The following is a 10356-nucleotide window of genomic DNA, read 5'->3' as shown; positions in this document are numbered from 1 at the left end:
GTTTACTCTCCCCCCAGCCCACCAGGTTATTGTGGTGCTGCTCCGTCCTGCTGGGAAGGCCTTTGTGCTGTTAACGGATGAGTATGTTAAAGACTAATGAGCAATTGAACAGATAATTAGTTGACCCCCGCGGGTTTGTTAAGCTCTCAGTAAACCGAGTCAGAGGTTTACCGCCTGCTTTCCTCTCATTTACCGGCTTTGTCTGCAGGTTGCAACAGAATAAAAGATAATAAATAAAAGCTGCTTGTAACAGTCAGGAAATTAAAGGAGGAACTTAAATAGATGCAAAAAGAGCCCAAGCTTTCCCCGTTCAGAGCGAGCGAGCGGGCTTTTGCTGTCAGGGTTGTGCTGCGTGCACAGATTGCGTGACACGACCCGCGGCTCTATCTATAGGTGTTAGGGTATCATTCCCACCATTAAAGAGCTTCTCCACCGTCCCAGCGACCTCCGCCTCGCCTCGCAGGACACACAAGGCAGCCCGGGTCGTGCTTGAACGTGCCGGGGTGAGCGTGAGCAGGTCGCCGCACCTTCACGCCGCTGTGTCTTTAGAAAGCATGTGGGGCTCGGGCTCCTACTGGTGAAAGTGGGGGACGGCGCTGGGACCAGTAAGCATGTATATCAGCCCATCTCACGGCTGGCTGGACGCTCTCTGGGTGGCCCGCCGTGGTCAATGCTGCACTGGTGACTGGACACACAGAAAGGGATAATCTCCTACTTTCTTTCAGTGCCACGGTGCACACACACCCACACACACGCACACATGCATGCGCCTGGTCGCACACACTCATTCGGCCTTTATGCTGGCCTGACCACGGAGGTTCATCTCGTCCTTATTTCAGGTCAGGACCAGTCAGGGGGAATCAGAGAGCGAGGGGAAGGTGTTTGGGGAACAGGCGTTGGCTGTGTGTGTGTGTTGGGGGGGGGGGGGGCACAGTGGGGGCGCTGGGGCATCACCTTACTGGCTGTTTGGGGGGAAACAAAGGAGGTGTGATCCCCATAAACTATAGGACTAGTGTGTCTGCATGCATGGGTGTGTGTGTGTGTGTGTGTTCCTGGTTGAAGCGAGTTGTTGGAGCAACTCGCTCCAAAACCCCTGTTGCTCGCACGAAAAGGCCCTTAATGGACACCCCAGATGGAGGCCAGTGGGTTTAACGGTTGCTGGAGGAGTCAGAGGGACCTGAGGCAGCAGGTTCTGATCACATCAGCACATCAGCAAACGAAGGTTCCGTCCAGAACTCAGGGTTCTGTTAATAGCTGCCGTCTGCGCTACGAGCTCCTGAAGGCTTCGAGCGCAGTAAATGAACTAAATCACCGATTAAGACAACAAATCTTCAAAAACAATCGTAGATTTTGGTGACTATCGCAACACAGGAGGTCACAGGAGGTCACAGGAGGTCACAGGAGGTCACAGGAGGTCTGCTGTCACAGCAGGAGAGAGAAAGAATACAAACACGCTGATGTTTATTCCACAAATCACTTTATTCGACACGTGCACTGATGGAGGGACTACAGGATGGAAATGGTCCAGTGATCTTTAGGTGAACATTTTATTACAACGTGGAATACATCAAGTTCAGCGATGACAAAGATGTTCCTCGGCTGCTGCTGGTAGCTTCAGGCAGCTCTTGGGTGGATTCGGACTCTAAACTTACCTTCTGGAGCTGCTCGGACTGACCTGTCCCACAGCATCACACCGACCCGGCGGCTCATTTCTCCGCTGTGGCCGATGCTAAACGGATTCACAGGGCCTGGCCGCGGGTAGCGTATGCTACACGGTCAGCTGCGAGCTCACGGCCGCTTCATAATTCGATCCCTTCCTGGCAGCATCTGTGAAAACATAAAAGAATAATAATAAGATTTAAAAAAATAAAACAGATTCTGCAATCAGTCAGTCACAGAGTTCTAATGTTTACATTTCCAGTAATACAGCGTCTGTATGTGATGGGAAACTCCTGCTTACACCTGCCCCTGCATGTGTGTGTGTGTGTGTGTGTGTGTGTGTGTGTGTGTGTGTGTGTGCAGGGTGTGTGATTGTTTCTCTAGATGTGCCAAACTGTTTGTGACAAACAGGGCGGCTGCGTGTGTGTGCGCTTCGCTGCGCGTCTATCAGCTGTCTGCATCAATGGTGTGCATGACCCCAGAGCTAGCAGACAGTCAGGTGTCAAAGGTCAACACACAGCCTGTCTGGGCTTCCTGGCTGAAACCAATGCCTGCAGCACGCGCGCACACACACACACACACACACACACACACACACACACACACGGCCAGACTAATATCACCTTTGGGATTAGGATCCAGACAGAAACACATTGACCCCAACGCACGCAAACACACAGACGCAAGCACACAGGATCTGCTTGGTCATAAAGCAGCTTGTGATGCAGCGATGCTGCGTCTGAGGAGGAGATCTAATTATTCTTCAATGCTGGGTGGAAGAGGAAAAGAGCCCCCCCCCCCCACCTCCAAAAAAACCAGGAGAGATTGCGTAAAAACGCAACAGTAGCTAGCAGGTACATCATGCTAATACCGCGAAGGTGGAGGAGACGCAGCGAATATGATCAGTGAAAGAGCTGAGATATCTTGAAACGCCAGCAATGGAATTATGAGACATGATTGCGGGAATAAAAAAAATGCATTTCAAGGAAATTCTAGCCTTTAAAGACACCTCAGCTGAGCTGGTCTAGTCCCTTTTACTCTGTTATTGTGTTTAACTGGAGCTGTCATAGTGAGGACCCACCAGCATCAAAATGCACGCTTGGGTACTGAAAAAAAAAACATACACACACACTCACACACACACACACACACACACACACACACACACACACACACATCAAAGCAGGATCCCAACACAGAGCCAAACAGGAAAAAGGTCAAATTCAGAGGAGCTGACAGGCCTCCACTGTCAGGACAACTCCCCAAATAAGCCCGAGTGTTAAGCCCGCTAATCCCCCCGTATTATTGCAACATCTGTGAGGTCTAGAGAGGCTCTGCCGGTGATTAGCCGGACAGATGTAAACAATATCCCGGCTAAAAAGGAGAGGAGAGAGAGGAGCGCTCGGCTGATCGGGCGAACGCGGCACTGCCAGCCCCAGTAAAGCAGAGACAGAGGAGGAGAAGGTGGAGAATATAAAGCAGCCGAGGTGGGCTTGTCAGGGGATTTAGGGTGGTGGGGAGAGGAAGTGGAGGCCTGATAAAAAAAACAGGAGGCGGAGAGGCAACAGAGGTGTGAGGAAAACAGTAAAACAGGAAGGTGATGAGGAAAAATGTGGAGGGTTGATGTGATACACAGGGGGTGGGGGGGGGGGGGGGCTGAGGAGACGAGTGCGAGGTGTCTGATTTATGCAGACTTGAGTCAGGGGCTGAGTGGTCGACCCCCTTAATATGAAACCAAGGGGAGCAGCCATGGGTGCTCACACTGTCAGGGCATCAGGGTGTTCCTGGGGGGGGGGGGGTCTTCTGTTTTCTGGAGCGACAAAAGAGAGAGAGCGAGCGAGAGGGCGGGAGGGCCAGTGGGGGTGATGCTCTGTCTGCTCAATTCAGGCAAAGCTGCCCCGTCTGACGTCCCATTAACGTGCAGGACGGGGCCCAGGGATCCAGGCAGCAAAGGGAAGAAGAGAGGTGGGAGGGGCTGGGGGGGCTGGAGGGGCTGGAGGGGCCATCCTTAACTCCCACTCAGACACTGACCCCCCTCACCAGCACTCACATCCTTCTCCTCCAGCCCGGCTACCTATTAGATCCACCTCGTCTGCTTCTCTGCATACTAATTCCCCATCACGACAACCTTGAACATGAGCGCCGGACTAAATCAGAGGCGAGGATCCCGGCTGATGGAGCACTTCAGCGCCGCCGCGGACGCCATCCACAATAACGCAGGGGGGGCCAGTCCATCTGCCAAGACTCTGGGTGATCTGGTCCATGTTAGCTTTGCTTTCATTGTCTTAATTGGGTTCATTTCACAAATAGGTTCCAAATTTCCCCTAAAAATTTAAATCCATAAGGTTTCTGAGGCCTAGTCTCCATTCAGGGGACCATTAATTGTTATTTGGAACCAAAGTGAACGTTATTAACCACAACGAAGCAATTGTTTAAGCTGAAATTGTTCCATTCAGAAGGTAAAACCGTCTCCATTCGTTCCTTTGATGACCTGATGAGAATTTCTGTGACGGGCCTGGAATTTAGTGCCACCAGTTATGAAGAAAAAGCCATTAAAACCAGTTACTCAGGCAAACTGGGGCCCACTTAGAAGTGAATATCTAAAGGTTCCGAGTGACCAGAGCGAGAATCACTATGAAAATTGTATCATTTGTGGTCTGAATATGAATTGGCTCATTTTGCCGTATTTAGGCTGTAAAATGCCACAGTGATGTTGCAGAGACATGACATTTGCCAGAGCTGCCGGCCAACGCACAACCAGCTCACAAACGCCGGGTCTGCAGAGGTGACCGTGCCACGCAGCTTCCTGTGAAGACGGCACGTGCACGCGGCAATCTCAAAAATGAATTCCGGCCCAACGTATCGGCTCTCCGAAGTTCTAATATCTAAATATCGGCATTAACGGCAACCTTTCAATTTTATTCATGCGTAGGAAAGCTGCATATGTGAATCCTGGCTAAGGGCCAAGTGTGTGTGTATGCGTGTGCGCGTGTGTGTGTGGACGGGCAGCGAGGAGCCGAATAAACAGCCAGGCGGGATGATGGTTGAGCGTGGTGATGCAGGTGGACAGTTTAATGACGGTCCTCACCCTCAACATGGTGGCCGCCGAGCGCCGGGCACGGCTGCAGATGTACGCACACGCACCATGTGACACATGAGCACACACGTGTGATAGAGGACGGCGCGCTTCCTGGGAAAGACACCCTCGCGCTGGTGAAAATGGAAAAGGAAGAATGGGGGACGAAAAGGGCTCCGCCAGGACAAATAGGTGGACGCGTTGTTGTCGTCTGTAATGCCAGAGAGGACCTTTGGATTTCGGCCTCATTGCTACGCGCTTAAAACGAGGGTTTTCACGCGGACGCCCCGAACTCGGAACATTCCCAGAATCCTTATGGCCGGCGCTGCCGAGAAACAGTGGGAATAAAGAGCCATTGAGGGGCTGAACAGAAGCCGGGCTCTTTGTGCTCGCCCCGCCAGCTCTGCCTCGCAGCGGCCTTGCATCTTATTCAGCCGGACTTGCGCGGCTCCGGACTTGAATTCGGTGCCCAAACAAAGACATAGAGCCGCCTCATTAAAAAAACATGTCATTGGATCAGGCCCGGGCTGAATTGTGTGATTTTCCCTCCTACCAAAAGTGGCCGTGACTGAGCGTGGGGCTAAATGAGAGGCGAGAGACGGACCTACCAATGGAGCGCCGGGCTCCATCCCTATGGGAACCACCCCCCTCACACAGGGGGGCACATTTAGAGCTTTGTTGGTCTGTTAACACGGCTTTTTAAAACACTCCTTTATGGACTCGGCTAAGCAAACTGCAGCCGCTGGGGGTTTTTTTGGGGGGGGGAGAAAAGTTAAAAGGAAAAAAAACAGCAGGTGAAGTGTGGGAGAATAAGAATTGGAAACAAAAGAGCAAGTGTTTGGCTGTTTTAGTGGATAAAAGGTCAGGTTTAAACACAGCACGCATAAAAAAAGACGTTCTTTTGTTTTTGTTTATTTTGGGGGGGGGGGGTTGCGTAATTTCAAGCATTTCAAAATGAGCCTCAACCTCCAGAATCAGGCAGAACTCTGATGTTCTCACCTTGTCCCGAGACACAGGCGGCGCACGCTTTACCCAGAGGTACGCTGCGCACACCCTGCCACAGAAACAATAGGTTGGGGTTCCCGTGCGCGTGCACGTGCACAAGTGTGTACCACCAGCAGGGTCTCGCCTGGGAAACCTGGGCCAGTCAGGCTCACAAGGTGCTCGGGACGACAGGAAAATGAATAATAATGAAGCTGAGCCGAGCTGAGGAAACAAGCATATACAAAGAAACTGTGTGTGCGTGCGTGTGTGTGTCTGTGTGTGTGTGTGTGTGTGTGTGTGTGTGTGTGTGTGTGTGTGCGTGTGTGTATGCATAATTGTGTTACTACACTGAGGAAATATCTCAATATGAGCCAAGCAGCAGTCTCCAGAGAACAGCACCCACAGATGAAAAAACACACACACACATACACACACACACCATCTGCTTGCTCTTTTGCTTCCCTCTCCTTCCCATCTCGTCGTGCACATGCTGCAAGGACCCCGCGTGCGTAACTCTATTGCCGCCTGCTCTGTGCCTGATGGAAAAGCAAAATGACACACTGCTGCATGCGTGCGCGCGTGCACTCTCCTTAACAAATCACACATTTGTAAATCACAACCCCCCCCCCCACCACCACCATAAGCGCGTCCTCTGACAGAGACTTGTCATGCGCATTTATCGGGGGTCCACCTTGCTGGGTTTTTTTCAGCGTCGCTAGCAGAGGAGGATGAACGTGCACAGCCTCCGCCACGTCCGTGCACACAGGGCGGGCTGAGAATGCACGCATTTACATAAAGACTGTGCCGAACGACAACGCGCCCGCCATGGCTCCCAAAAAACGGAGCTAGGTTGGAAAATGTGGCATTTAGACAACTGAGGGAAGGAAACAAAGAGTGGTGAGACTAGGGCTGCAGGACTGGGGCAGATCTATCACCCATCGGCTGATTCTGCCACAGGCTGGACTGGCATCCATGCAGAAAATAATAAATATGCTGCTGCTTTTAAAAATGAAGCCTCTCCCACAAAGACATCCAGCGGGTCTCAAAGCACAGTTTATAAATGGAATTATAAAATGCTTCTGTTGGCTTCCCTCTCCAGCCTCCAACGGTATTTGCTGGTCGATACCAGACTCCATTTTGTAATAATTCAACTCCCGATTTTATTCCGAGATAAAACGGGACAGATTTTACTGTGGCCAATCCAGAGGACGGAGATTCTCGCCACCTTTTAATCAAACAGATGGGGTGTAAAGGTGAGCGCGGCCTAAGGTGCGGAGTGGCTTGTGGCGAAAGCACTTTCATTTCCAAAAGAAAAGCGGGCCGGCAAGAAAAAAGGAGGCTTTGGCGAATCTCTGCGATAAAACTCTTGCAGATATAGTCAGCTAGCCAAACCATCCTGTCAGATCAGCGCCTGAGGAGAGGCAGAGGGGGGAAAGAGAGCAGAACACGGGTGAAAACGGGTCAGCAGGGAGGAAGGCTAAACCCCAGAAGCAAGCAAAAGATTGTGCGCGTAGTGCATTTATATTTCAGCTCGCGCATGTGTGCGTGTGTGTGTGTGTGTGTGTGTGTGTGTGTATCAACCCCAACTGGGCAGACATTGACTTGACATGCTGATAGGGATTTAAGCAGTGGGTGGGTGGTGTGTCTGACCAAGGTGAGTGAATGAGCGGAGAAAGGGAGCTGGCGGGGCTCGGCTGGATGATGGGAGGCGGAGGGAGGGGGCGGCGAGGGGTGGGGGTGGCGTGCGGCGGAGGCGGCGGACCAGAGGGGCTCACAAAACCGCCGTTACTGAGCTTGATTTCAGAGCGAGTTGAGATTATTAGGAGGAGCGAGGCAGGAGAATGAGGAGAGGAAACAGGGGGTGAGGGCGGAGGTGGGGTTTTTTATAGGGGAACCCTCCAGGCTATGGAGGAAAAGGGGACCACGTCTATTGAGGTGATGAGGGAAAGCGGGTCTTTCTTTCAGACGGTGTAATGAAGCATAAGTCCCTGATGAAGAATGGACGCGGGCGAGTGCAGGGTGGGTTTGGCTGGTGTCCCTCCGCTCCTCTCCAGCTCTCCATCCTTTGCCCCGTCCTCAGGCTTCCTCCTCTTGACACGGGGAGCAGTCCCACCTCTTAAAGGGCTTGCACTGTTTATGTCAAAGTGGCGCGACGCGCCCGGCGCTCACGCGCTCCTGATTTGATAAAGCAGGCAACGATACGGCGACGGGCGGCAGAAAGAGGATTGCTATTGACGGGCGGCTCCATCAAGAAAATGTGGTGACGCAATACGGGGAATTAGCAAATGGACCGGGCTGCGGCGCAGAATTTTAAAATGCGGCGCTTAAAAATGACCAACGCGGCCATTTGCACGTGCGATGAGACCCCCCCCTCCCGTGCCGACATGTTAAATTACAGGAGGCAGCAGACTGAGACAGACGTGGAGGGGGGGTCAGAGTCTGACTGGGTTTGACTCTGGCTGTGTTTGGCTAGCTGGGGGTTGTTTGACCGGAGGCTTGGCTGGGCTGCGGGACTGATTTCTGTCTCGATTTGACTCAAGGCCGGGTGGGGAACTGGCCAGAGGCGAGCTGGAAATGGGGGGGTTGGGTTCCCTCGCTCCCCGGCTCAAGTTGTCCCCAGAGCGAAGCAATAAGAAGCGGCTTATAAAATAAGCAAACGTGGAGGGAGCTTACGGACAGCCAGACTACGGCAGATGAACCCCACACACACACACGCACACACACACACACGCACTAACACCCCCACCCCGCTGACCTTGACCCATGGGATCCTTACTAACCTGTTTCTGAATGGAAGTCAGTGCAGCTGGGGTGTCTAGCCATGAACTAACCTCGCCCCCCTGCCACGGAGACCCCCTCATCCCCTAATCATTCCCAGCGTTCCCACGCCTGAAGACCCGGGTTGCTGCTCCGCATCTGAATGGAGTTTAATATTTATGTCCCCCCCCCCCCACCGGCATGAACTGATGATTCCAGGATTATCTGCGACCGAATTACAGGCGCAACGTCGCTAAATGTCTTATTTTCAGTCCAGGAATCCGTCTTTCTTCCTGCTCTTGGGCTCTGGAATCACATCTGCCGCCTCTCTCAGCCCATATAAACCTTTCAGCCGGAGAGCTGGACTGTCACTGTACAGTCTAATATATGTGCAGGGGGGCACACGGGCGTACGTGCATGTGTGTGGACGTCATTTGGGGGGTTGGAACCCCTCCACCTTCACATTTTCATTATGGCCAAATCTCAGGCCTGTGCTACGGCAGCGTGGCCTTTTGCAGGCGAGCAGGCAGTTTAATCACACATACAGCGCTACTCCATTTTCATTTCCTTTTCATACAGCCTCCATTCCACTCCTGCTTCATAATTCTCCCCTCAGAGCTGTCTGGGCCCGCCTGAGTGTTTGCAGCCTGTTGAAATGACATAATCAGTGACTCGGATAAATGCCGAGCTGTTTCTCTTCTCTTTTTTTTTCTTTTTTCTCTCCCCAAGTCTATAATCAGACTAAGGGTCCAGCGTTTGCAGCTCTGTCGAAATGGCTCCAGCCGCACTTGACTCAGAATTATTCCCTAAATAGTGAGGAATTTATTTGGGTATCAAATAACTCACCGAATCGATTTTGGGCCGACAAATTCATCTCGACAATCTCGACGCTAAAACAGTGGTGGAAATACGGCTGATTTAACAACAGTCGACACGAGACCGAAAGTGTCAATAACTGGAAATATTACAGGTGATAATGACAAACAACAGGAGCTTCGGAGCGCTCTGCAGCCCCCACAGCACCAAGGAACCGAAAATAAAAAATAAAAAAACAAAACGGCAAAGTCAAAGATAGATGGCCTGTTGGGGCGCCAAAAAAAAGAAGAATCGCATTTGCCATTATTCAAATTTCATTGCGGGCCGGGAACAATCAAAACAGCGAGGACAATGTTTTCAGAGGCAAGAGCTCGCCTTTTTTCGTTGGGTCTCGACAAAGAGAAAGCGACGTGCGGAACCGGCCAAGATGAAATGAGTGATGGCCGTAAATGCTTTCAGCAACTATTACTTCAGTGGGTGGAACACATTCAATCAATAGCTAAGCAAATAAAAAAAAAAAAAGCAGCGGGCAATCTGAATGACAAAAACCACAGCGGACTGGACCACAATCACACATCACAAAGGAGCTCTGCTGCCGCATATTCTAAAAACACTGTGGAATTATGCTTAAAAACACTCTTTCTTTCAGAATGATGTAATTAAAGAAGAAAAAGACTCCTCTGGACGTTTACACCTGTACGCTAATGCATGTGCTGTACGACGACTGTAAATTCTGCATATTTGGCTGCTGCCTAGTAACAGTTATTGGATGAAAGCTTTACTGGGAGAAGGTGTGAGGCGGCTCCCTTGATTCCTGTATAAATAGATTTATAACCAGCTGACGCCCTGCGCGCATGTTTCCAACACACGGCTGGTTAGCATACACGTGTTTGCGTGTCACCCCATGAAATGTATGGTCCTCCCTTGTGTTTAACTAAAATACGAATAAAAATAAAGCTCCATCCCGCCCGACCGCTCTTTCTTTCCAATAACTTCCGCTCAATAACTCCGCTCTCAATCCGCCCCTTAGTGATTGCTCATACATCAATCGCCAAGATTATAGG

General features: G+C 51.3%; 1 long non-coding RNA gene across 6 annotated transcripts in view; it reads right to left on the bottom strand.

Annotated features, from left to right (window-relative positions):
- Window positions 1-1460: 1460 nt before the first annotated feature.
- The window catches only part of LOC115247269 (uncharacterized), a 31958-nt gene continuing 23062 nt past the window's right edge, over window positions 1461-10356 (bottom strand). For all 6 annotated transcript variants that reach the window (XR_003886304.1, XR_003886303.1, XR_003886302.1 and 3 more), the window contains exon 4: window positions 1461-1827. This is a non-coding gene — a long non-coding RNA (uncharacterized lncRNA). The remainder of the gene's footprint in view (window positions 1828-10356) is intronic.

Source organism: Takifugu rubripes, chromosome 20 (assembly GCF_901000725.2).
Source record: "Takifugu rubripes chromosome 20, fTakRub1.2, whole genome shotgun sequence".
NCBI classification, from domain to species: Eukaryota; Metazoa; Chordata; class Actinopteri; order Tetraodontiformes; family Tetraodontidae; genus Takifugu; species Takifugu rubripes.
The sequence above is the reverse complement of the archived record's forward strand: the minus strand, read 5'-3'. Positions and strand labels throughout refer to the sequence as shown.